The following is a 10,152-nucleotide window of genomic DNA, read 5'->3' as shown; positions in this document are numbered from 1 at the left end:
ATTTAAAAAACATATGGGAACAAAGTGAAAGTCTGGGTACAAAATGGTGGGATCCTTGTACCCTCCCCCCCTCAGAACTCTGGCAGGCAATTAAACTTTTCTCTAGATATTCTAAAAAACACCAGAATAAAGACCTCCAGATGTTGACATTTTGGAATCCCCAATTAAAATGGCTGCCTCACTGTCCCCTGATTCTCTGGTGAAACCTACCCATCAAAAAGCACCCCCAACGCAGAGATTTCCATCCAGCTTTGCATTACCTCACTCAAATATGAACAGAAGGCTGAATGTTACCTGATATTTGAGGAAAGCCCTCAACATCAAAGACAAATAACAGAAGAAACTAGAGACTAAGGAACCTTGAGTTCTAGAGATACTGGAACAGAAGGTATTGGAAACAGAAGAATGTATTTTTTAAAAATTTCAGTGGGAAAAAGATTATTCCTCGGAAAGAGAAGAAGATTTTGAATTCATGAAACAGGCGCAAGATGCTATGTAAAACAATTAGAAAATAGAAAAGAGCCCTTGGAAGTGAAAAACACTGTGGCAAAATGTGGATAAAATTTACCCTCTTAACCATTTCCTTTGTTAACATAAATACTTTAAATTTTATTTTTGTTTTTTATTCCGTTTTTTATGTTAATTCCAGCATAGTTGCCATACAGTGTTATGTAAGTTTCAGGTGTGCAGTATAGTGATTCAACAATTCTGTACATGACTCGGTGCCCGTCACAAACGTACTCTGTACTCCCCATTACTTTTTTCACCCATCCCTCTACCCATCTCCCCTCTGGTAACCATCACTTTGTTCTCTATTGTTAAGAATCTGCTCCTTGGTTTGCATCTCTCTCTTTTTTTTCCTTTGTTCATTTGTTTCGTTTCTTAAATTCCAAGTATAAGTGAAACCGTATGGCGTTTGTCTTTCTCTGGCCAACTCATTTTGCTTAGCATTTACACACACTAGCTCCACGCATGTTGTTGCAAATGGCAAGATTTCATTCTTTTTTATGACCGAGTAATATTCCTGTGCGTGTGTGTGTGTGTGTGTGTGTGTGTGTGTGTGCGTGCCCACGTGCACGCGTGTGTGTGTACCACATCCTCTTTATCCATCCATCTACTGATGGACACTTGGGCTGCTTCCATAATTTGGCTATTGTAAATAATGCTGCAGTAAACACAGAGGTTCGTATCTTTTTTTCAAATTAGGGTTTTTGTATCTCTTGGATGAATACCCAGTAGTGCAATTGTTGGGCCATAGGGTAGTTCTATTTTTAACTTTTGAAGGAACCTCCATACTGTTTTCCAGAATGGCTGCACCAGCTTGCTGGCCCACCAGCAGTGCACGAAGGTTCCTTTTTCTCCGCATCCTCACCAATGCTTGTGGTTTCTTGCCATGTTAACCACTCGTAAGCATACAGTTGAGTGGCATCAGGGTTGTTGTGCAACCATTACCACCATCCATCTCCAGAACTCTTTTCATGTTGCAAAACTGAAACTGTACCCATTAAACAGGAGCTCCCCATTCCTTCCACCACCCAGCCCTGGCAACCACCATTCTGCTTTCTGTCTCTTACTTTGACGACTCGAGGTATCTCATATAAGTGGAATCATATAGGCTTTGACTTTTTCTGACTGGCTTATCTCACTTAGCGTAACGTCCTCAAGGTTCATCCGTGATGTAGCATGTGTCAGAATTTTCTTCCTTTCTGAGGCTCCGTAATATTCCATTGTATGTGCTTACAATTTGCTTATCCATTCATCTGTCAAAGGATCCTTGGGTTGCTTCCCCCTTTTGGCTATTGTGAATAAGGCTTTGTAAGCCTAAGACATACTGTGAATAACTCATTAAGACCCTGCTTTCAGGTCTCTTGGGTATTTACCTAGAAGTTGAATTTCTGGATTATATGATAATTCTATTTTTAATTTGGGGGAAAATCTCCATTCCGTTTTCTTAGAAACTTTTGTTTATGTAATAGAAAGTTTTATAAGTATCCTCAAGATAAAGGTGTAAGACAACATTCTCTCAGAAGAAAAAAAAAGAGACTGGGAACATAAAATAGAAAAGAGGAAAAAAAATAGAGGATCAATTGAGGAGGTATAAAATCTCACTAGGAAGAGTTTCATAAAGAAAGAATAGAGAAGATAAGGAGGAAAATTGTTATCTTTTTTAAAGTTTTTTTTTTTTTTGAGAGAGAGCGCTAACAGAGGAGGGACAGAGAGAGAGAGAGGGAGAGAGAGAATCTCAAGCAGGCTCTGCACTGTCAGCACAGAGCCTGATGTGGGGCTTGAATTCACGAACCACAAGATCATGACCTGAGCCAAAATCAAAAGTCAGATGCTTAACCAGCTGAGCCACCCAAGCACCCCAAGAGGAAAATTGTTGTTAATAAAATAGTGCATATTACCAAGTGAAAAAAAGCCAATATAAAAAGGCCACATACTATACGATTCCAACTACATGACATTATGGAAAAGGCAATACTATGAAGACAATCGGAAGATCAGTGGGTGGCAGGAGTTGGGAGTGGGGAAGGATGAATAGGTAGGGCACAGATAATTCTTAGGACGGTGAAAATACTCTCTCTGTTATCATAATGATGGATATATGTTATTTTACATTTGCCCAACTCATAGACTATACAACACCAAGAAGGAACCTATAAACCATAGACTTTGGGTGATTATGGTGTGTTAGTGGAGGTTTATGAGTTGTAACAAATGTACTGCTTTAATGGGGCATATTGATAACAGGGGAGGTTATGCACATGTGGGAGCAAGGATATATGGGAAATTTCTGTACTTTCTCCTTAATTTTGCAGTGAAACTTAAACTGCTTTTTAAAAATCGTCTTCATTTTTTAAAAAGTGCAGAGCAGAACATTTTTTCCTAAAGTTAAGGAAATTAGTACATTTTTTAAATGTTTATTTATTTCTCAGGGAGACAGAGACAGAGCATGAGCAGGGGAGGGGCAGAGAGAGAGGGAAACACAGAATCCGAAGCAGACTTCAGGCTCTGAGCTGTCAGCACAGAGCCCGACCTGGGGCTCGAACTCGTGAACTGCAAGATCATGACCTGAACCGAAGTCGGATGGCCAACCGACTGAGCCACCCAGGCGCCCCAGTGAAATTAGTTTCTAAATAGAAAGGGCTCACTGAGTGCTTAGTATATGTCAGCATGAAATTTCAGACCCCAGAGATATTAAAGTTTTTAGAGAGTGAGAGGGGAACCTAGTTATGTACTAGAGAGTAAAATGACCATTTACTTCTCACTATCATCCCTGGAAGCTGGAAAACAAGGTAGTGATATCTCTAAAATTCCACATAAAAATTTGTCTCAACCTAGAAATCTATACCCAACTAAACTATCAATCAAGTGTGAAGGTGGAATAAAAACATTTAAAAATGCAAGGAGTGTGGGGCACCTGGCTGGTACAGTCGGTGGAGCATACAACTCTTGATCTTAGGGTTGTGAGTTCGAGCCCCATGTTGGGTGTAGAGATTACTTAAAAAATTTTTTTTTAAATCTTTAAAAATTCAAGGAGTAGAAACTTTACCTTGCAGCAGTTGTTGAAGATGCTGGGAGATATTTTTTATACTAAACCAAGGGATGAACTAAGAGGTGAACTAAGAAATAGGAAGGCATAAGACTCATGGATTCAACTCAGAGAGATGCACAAGAAAGTCTCAGGAAGCAAGAAAAGGGCAAGACAAGAACAACCAAACAGCTAAAGGTATAGAGGCCCTGGGAAGGAAGTCAGCAGGAAGAGTAAATAAACAAATGAATTACAGGACATGTTTGCACATTTGTAAAAGAACCAGTTGCTGATGGGACAATTAGACGGGTTCATGTAATATGAAAAAATGAGGCAATTATTAACTCTGGAAAAAGCTAAAAAACTCGAACAAGAAAGGAAATAGAAATGTGTGTAATGACTACACTGAAAGAGTCATAACTTAGATGCAATTTAATTTTAATTTTTTAAAATATTTATTAAAAAAATTGTTTAATGTTTATTTTTTGAGAGAGAGAGACATACAGAGCACAAGTGGGGGAGGGGCAGAGAGCGTAGGAGACACAGAATCCGAAGCAGGCTCCAGGATCCCAGCTGTCGGCACAGAGCCCGACGCGGGGCTCAAACTCACAAACCTCGAGATCATGACCTGAGCCGATGTCCGAAGCTTAACCGACTGAGCCACCCAGGCTCCCCAGATGTCACTTAAATTTAAAGCTATGCCCCTCTGAATACTCAGGTCTATGGTAGGTTGACTACTCAGGCTTATGCTTCACCTCGTTTTCTCGTTTGCTAAGCAAAAGTTCTGGCCTTGTCAGGATGGGAGCAGAGAAAAGAAGGGAGAGGTAAGGGGATAAGAAAGTCTCCCACCACCTCCACTTTTTTGGGTTTTTTTGGATGGGTGTGTGTTTAGAGATGATGCCTTCTCTCATGGGGCACTTTGGGAGAGGGAGGAGACACCCCCACCCCAGTGATTCTTGGGATTTTGTCACCTGTAATTCTCTCTTTTTGTAAGGTTTATTTATTTATTATGAAGAAGAGAGAGAGAGTGGGAGTGGGGGAGGGGGAGGGAGAAAGAGAAAGAATCCCAAGAGGCTCTGTGCTGTCAGCACTGAGCTCAACACCGGGCTCTAACCCACGAACCGCGAGATCATGACCTGAGCTGACATCAACAGCCAGACGCTTAACTGAGCCACCCAGGCGCCCCTGTAATTCTCCCGAGGCAAACGCCTTTCCCTGGCTGGCCACCCACTGTTTCCCCTTTGTTTCCTGGGAACCCAGTGGTCTACCTCCTGTCGGGATCAATATGCTCTTCCAGACTATCCTTTTGGACATAAGGTGACCTCTCTCGTGTGGGTCATCTGACCCGAGCGACATGTCCTTCAACTTTTGCTCTGACAAACTCTGGGCTTGCAGGGCATCCCCGGAGCTGCCACCTCTTTTGTCCCCGGCACCAGAGCCACAGCATCTCATTTTTAGGTTTTTCAGGAGTGATTCGGACACTACTAGGTTTCCTCGAGCTCTTGGGGACTTGGGACGGGCTCTCAGAGGACCCACCGAAGCCCCTTTCCCCAGGCTGCAAGTGAGGGGGAGAATTCCTCCCACCACTCCCGTGTGTGTTGGTGTAGGATGGGGTAGGGGAGGGCTGGTGTTACAGTTCTCAGCATTCTGACAGCTCTCTACAAAACTATTCATCTAATCCCCGACTCCCTAGGTTTCTACAGCCCCTTTTTAAAAATGTGCATTTATTTCTTTTGAGAGAGAGAGTATGTGTGTGTGTGTGTGTGTGTGTGTGTGTGTGAGCCAGGTAGGGGCAGAGAGAGAGGAAGAGAGAATCCCAAGGGGGATTTGATGCGGGGCTCAGTCTCAGAAACCGTGAGATCATGACCTGAGCCCAAATCAAGAGTTGGACGCTTAACCCACTGAGCCACCCAGGGGTTCCTCTACAGCCTCTTTCAATGGACAGGAGCTGGCTGGTCAGCTAAGGGCAAAATCTAGTCATTTGATTCTCGGCTGCAAGTCCTGCTCAGGTGACCCCATGCCTCACTTTGGAAAGCGGGAATCAATACTATCTGTCGTGTTGGAAACGTAGCCTACATTGAGAAAAAAAAGCGGGGAGGGGGGACCCTCTTTAACTTCCTATCACTCATGATATGCAAACTGGCTCAGCGGTAAACAGTATTTTTACAAGGTCCTAATAATGTAGATACCGAAGACTGATTTAACCAAAAATGTCGATGGGAACATAATGGCAGATGAAGAGCGGCGTGTGTAAGTCAAGGCTCCCAGGTGCCGAGAGCAGGCTCCAGTCTGGCTCGTTAAAACAGGAAATGAGGTTGTCGGGATATCAGGTGCGCTCCAGAATCTCTCTGGGAGCAGCATCCGACGCGCTGCGGGCTGCCCTGGTGAGTGCCCGCACTGTCTCCAGCGCCCGGCACCCACACTGCAGCCAGCCCAGGACGCCCCTGGCGCCCAGACCACGTGACAGAGCCCCTGCCCCTTTGGCCTCACAAAAGCCAGACCTCCACCTCCACGGGCTCCGGCAGACTCCTTTCTCCGGGGGCCCCTTTCCTCGCGTGCCCCCTGCAGCACCAGAATGCTGGCAGGTGCATCTCACTGATGACGTCTAAATCACATCCCTGCACCCCGCTGAGAATGCAATTTTTATGGCTTCTATCCTGGGAATGCAGGAAATGACCAGAATACGAGGAGTCCTCAAAAAATTTCAAGCCTCTGCAAATAATAACTGTCAACAGGCATCGACAAAAACCTATGAAGCCAAAAATTGCAGGCAAGCATCTTATCCAGAAAGATGAGGGTAACTACCACCAGAAACAGCTCGAGTGGCAAGTCCTGGAAAGAAGGATGGAGAGGAAAGGGTAGTAGGTTAAGGGATAGCTGGGTTTTCATAGACGTCGCCAGGAAGCGATCATTTGTTTCACGGCATGTGTACGTGCTACTCTGATGGATAGAAAATTGTTAAAAGGGTCACGGGTTATAAGCCACAAACTTTAAAGGTGACGCATCTCAGATACCCTGGGGGGCTGGCCTCGTACAACCACATGCTGCCCAATGATGTGTTTGCTGCTAATCTGCCCCCAGCTGTCCGCCGCGGAGGGAGCGGCTGTATCTGTCGCCAACAGTTCAGCATTGGCATAAGTAGGGAAACAGATTGGCTTCTGTTGGATTTTTTTCACCCATCATAAACACGAAGACCATATTAAAGTTTAAAGGCAAATTATAGGGGCGCCTGGGAGGCTCGGTCGGTTGAGCGACGGACTTCAGCTCAGGTCATGATCTCATGGTTGTTCAGTTTGAGCCCCGCGTCGGGCTCTTCGCTGACAGCTCGGGGCTGGAGCCTGCTTCGGATTCTGTGTCTCCCTCTCTCTCTGCTCCTCCCCTGCTCACACTCTGTCTCGCTCTCAAAAATAAATAAAGATTGAAAGAAAATTATAATACCAAGTTCACCAATCATTTCTCAATGCAGGGTATTATAGTTTACTAACCCTTTCCTCTCCATCTTTCTTTCCAGGACTTGCCACTCGAGCGGTTTCAAAGATGGACCAGAAGAGCCCACTGTGCCTCTCTGCTCATGCATTACCCGTGCAGAAGTACCCCACGCTCTGCTATTGCTGTCTCAAAATTCTTAATAACTTTTTGGCAAGGAGCCCCCGCGTTTTCATTTGGCACTGGGTCCTGCAAACTCTCTAGCCTGTCCTGCAGGTGCCTTAAAGTCCAGGACTAAATTTAAGGGTTAGGCAAAGACGACACATTAGTCGAGGGTTTAGTGTATTTTTTTTCTCTTCTCTCTCTCCTCTCTCTCTCTCTCAGGGATTCTTACTCTGGGGGCTGCTGAAATTGCACGCAGTCTTTTCTGTGGACAGGTAGACATGCGCCCAGGCATTTTTCTCAAGTCTTCTTAGACTTTGTCAGGTTCCCCAAATTCCGTGAGCCTTGAAAGTCTAAGAACCGCCAACGAGACGCGACCTTCCAGTCCCTGTTTAGCAATGCAGGATAAATGTATAGTTCATCTTAAGTCACCTCTCAATTTTGTTGACAGTGGGTGGCATGTAAATCATGACATCATGTGTGCATGCTGTAGGCTGACCCCATGTGCTTGTATTTCCCCTCTAGGCATCCCTTCCAATGGAAGAGACATGGCCAAGCAATGGGCATCCTTCCCTTGTTTAAGGTGGTTGGAAATAGCACAGCTGTTAGATTCTCTTCTTGGGCAAAAACTCAGGTGCTTAGAAGCAAAGCTGTCTGTCTGGAAGGAGTCATTTTATTTATGTAAGGCAGCTCCTCAAAAGGAAAATTCATTTGCTACAGTGTGGCTTTAAGAGTTACTTGCCTTTCATGGAATCCTCTTGATAATCATAAACTCTGAAAAAAATAGAATCAAAGCATGTTAAAACTGGATGGGTTCCTAGAGACGGATGGGAGCTGCTCACGCAAAAAGCTGAGCGTATGTTAAAGCATTTTTAGGGACAGTTTGCCAAAGTTTATTTAGTCTTGTGATTTTGACAGGTTAAATGGACCCTTGAGATCTTTCTTCCTCAAACACTCAGGCTCGGTTGTGTAATTAACAGAGTCCCAGAGGAGCAGGGGGTGGGGCCTCAGCTCCCGTCTCTTGCCTAGGAGTCTAGAGTTAGCAAAGGGCTTCATCTGCCCAAACGACTATATTTGATCTTCTCATCTCCATCTTTCCAGTAAAGAAATCACAACCCAGAGAAGCTGCATAACATAGAATGCATGGAATAGAGGGGCACCTGGGTGGCTCAGTCCACTGAGCGTCCAACTTCGGCTCAGGTCATGATCTCGCAGCTCGTGAGTTGAAGCCCCGCGTCGGGCTCTGTGCTGACAGCTCGGAGCCTGGAGCCTGCTTCGCATTCTGTGTCTCCCTCTCTCTCTGCCCCAACCCACTCGCGTTCTGTCTCTGTCTCTCTCAAAAACAAACATTAAAAAAAAAAAAATTAGAACGCATGGAATAGAATGAGGCATGCTGTCGCTAACCCCTCACCAAATTCTCCTTCCCCTACCTCTCTAGCTTTGAGGGACATCCGGGCAGCAACACTCCCCCAGATGGGTTCTCTGCAAAGTCTCAGACTTTGCAGTTGGAAGTTGGTTCCAAAGGCTCTATTGGGAGGCTCTGGTGCCCACTCCCTCGCTGTGTGGCCTTAGGTTGGTCACTTAACCTCTCCGTGCCTCAGTCTCTTTAACCCTACTGCTACCCTTCTCACAGAATTTCTGTGAGAATTAAATGAGCGTTTATTTGTAAAAGTGTTTTTTAAAAGTCCTGGCTCACAGTAAGCACCGTGGTATTCGTTGATCGTATTAGCGGTAACACTATCAGAGTTATCCTTAAATGTCACCAATATTGGAAATTATTTCGATTTACTTTTTTATTTTTGGAAATCGTTTTTAAAAAGCTTCTGCAGTTTGGAGACAACAACAATCAGGAGACAAAAAAAGAAGAATCTTGGTGTTGTTTTGCTGCTCGCACTGGGAGACCTAGAGAGACGAGCTCTTCTTTATTTGCCGTTTACATTTATTTTGTGCCTGACCTCACTGTGTGCTCATGCATTTTTAATGCTGAGCCAAGAAGGGTTTGGGGTTGACGTTGTTGATTGGACGGGACTGATTTATTTTAATGTGCCCGCGCCCTCATTCTGCGCACTGAACGGCGACACTAGGCTGTCGTGAACACAACGGTCTCCTGAAAATTAATGTCATCGTTCACTTGGAGCAAAGTTTGAGGAGAGAAATGCTTTCTCTGATAACTCAGAGTGTTAACAACTCCACGGGTGGGGAGAAGGCAGACAATACGACCGCTCATTTTTCACGGAGGCATTCAAAATAGATCTAGTTATTCTTCAAAGATAACTTTAAAATTCACATGCAATCTGCTGTCCCTTCTTTGTCCAACCAGTCTGCAGCCCACACAAGCCAACCAATGGGTAGGATTTTTAATTGGAGAAATGAAGGAGTAGCTGTAGAACTGTTCCAGCAAATCACACCTCTCTCTTCTTTCTCTTTTATCAGTTTCAGCCGGGAAATTAAATGTGCCCCCTGCCAGCTGTATTCTCTAACTGGCATCTCAGACACCAGCTCCTAACAAAAAGATCTGTTCTCAGAGATGGCTAGCACCTCGCTCTGACCCTGTTTGCAAGGTGCCCGGGAAAGAAATATGCTCAGCAGCCCCCCTGCTACCTTTGAGCTTTGCTCTGAGGGACATCCGAACATCCAACCAACCCGTGAAGGAAGTCTTAGGAGGGGATCTGTATTAGACGGGGATTTGAAACTTCTCTTTGTGAGTTTCCTGATTCTAGTGCTGACCATTTGGCCAGACGTTTTTCTGATGGACTTCATAACACCACACACACGCGCGTGCACACACACACACACAGGAGGAAAGAAAGACGACTGGAATACCATGTACAAAGAGTGTGGCCCAAACGCGATTTCATCCCCCATCTGCATTGACAGTCTCTTTATGTTTTTCAGAGATTAAGTATCTGGTAAGCCCTCAGGCTCCATTTTCTCCTCTCCCAGTCCTCCCTATCTCAATACACACAAAGAGATTCCGTATCCCCCATACGCACTCTGATTTTAGCATAACAGATACATTTGGGGAACTATTT

The sequence above is a fragment of the Panthera tigris genome, chromosome C2, assembly GCF_018350195.1.
Source record: "Panthera tigris isolate Pti1 chromosome C2, P.tigris_Pti1_mat1.1, whole genome shotgun sequence".
Classification (NCBI taxonomy): Eukaryota; Metazoa; Chordata; class Mammalia; order Carnivora; family Felidae; genus Panthera; species Panthera tigris.
The sequence above is the reverse complement of the archived record's forward strand: the minus strand, read 5'-3'. Positions refer to the sequence as shown.